Below are 1,412 nucleotides of genomic sequence, written 5' to 3' on the forward strand. Positions count from 1 at the left end.
TTCTACATTGCACAATTGTACTGAGAATAATATATTAGCACTGGATTAATGTACACCTCCCTCCAAACAAATGTAGTACTAAAAGTATCAAAACTATTTTAATTTTCTAAAGTTTATTTTAAGAAATAAGTACTTATTATTGGGTACTTATATGTACTTTGTGTATATGTATGTCTATAAATATGCTTATGAAAGTTAAAAGATCTGCCCCTAGAATCATTGCAGGTGTGGCTGCTCTATAACATGTGCATCAGAAGGGGGCAAAGAGGAAAGACCTACAAACATCTGAATGATTAGAAAAATTCCTAGAAAAAAAAGAGAACCTGAGACAATCACCAACAAATACCATGGGTCCTGGTTAGGGAGCTAGCCTGAGATGACCAGCAGTCTGCTGCCTTGCAGGCCTAAACAGGGACAGATCATGTGCCAGATGACCAATTCCAGGAACCATAAAGCATAAACAGGGTATAGCATCCTGAAATCACACCTGAGATGACCACAGACACCCAGAGACCCCCAGGTGCCACTAAAGGGGACAAGTAAGTGGTAGAGAAATAAAAAAGAAAAATAAATATAAGGATGTGGGCACAAGAAAAAGAGGCAGAATTGGAAACTAAAGGGTAGTGATGAATAGCCTGATGTGAGTAGCTAGTAATGCCACCTGGGACCATGGTAGGTTTCTGGCCTGTGCTGCCACCAGGGTCCATGTCTTGGTCTAAGGCTCTGCTGCATCAGGGATCTCTTATGACCAAAGACCAGATGGATCTCTGTGGTCTGGGCTGCCACTCTGAGATATGTTGATGTCTGAGGGCTGTGTAGAACTGGCCCCACCCATCACCTTGACATCATGGGTGAGCTGGCCTTGGGAGCATAAAAACAAGGGAGCTCTCCATGTCCCTCATCTGTTGTAGCACTCAGAAAATGCCCTACACCTAACCTGGACAGCACAGTAGAGCTGTGCTGAATGTGTGGGCTTCCAGTGATCCGGCCCCATGGGAGTCTGGGAGAGCCAGCACTGCCACTTATCTGAGGGATTGTGGCATCTGCAAGGGAGAGAGATCCTTCTGCTCCCTTTTACCTTCTTTGCCTGGAGTGGATGGAAACAGTGACTCCAATAAGGTCATGAAAGGAGGAGAACTGTCTCTGTCACTCACCTGTTGCAGCACTCAGAAGACCTTATACCTTGCCTGGGCAGCAGGATAAAGCTGACCCTGGTTGCAGGTGCTGTTGATGAGCTGGTTCTGAGGTGATGAGAGCAGGAGATCCAGTGAGCTAACCAGCTCACATACCTTTCAGTCCCAGATCCAGGCCTTTGAATTGGCCCACTTCAATACCTACCCCATTGATGAATGCCTGGGTTCCTGAACAGGACAAAGCTATATATCCAGAGCTACAGGATCTCCATGACACAG

At 45.7% G+C, this 1,412-nt stretch overlaps 1 pseudogene; it reads left to right on the forward strand.

The window, feature by feature from the left end:
* Positions 1-203: 203 nt before the first annotated feature.
* LOC127670278 (uncharacterized) lies at positions 204-280 on the forward strand (annotated as a pseudogene).
* Positions 281-1,412: the final 1,132 nt, after the last annotated feature.

The sequence above is a fragment of the Apodemus sylvaticus genome, chromosome 19, assembly GCF_947179515.1.
Source record: "Apodemus sylvaticus chromosome 19, mApoSyl1.1, whole genome shotgun sequence".
Classification (NCBI taxonomy): domain Eukaryota; kingdom Metazoa; phylum Chordata; class Mammalia; order Rodentia; family Muridae; genus Apodemus; species Apodemus sylvaticus.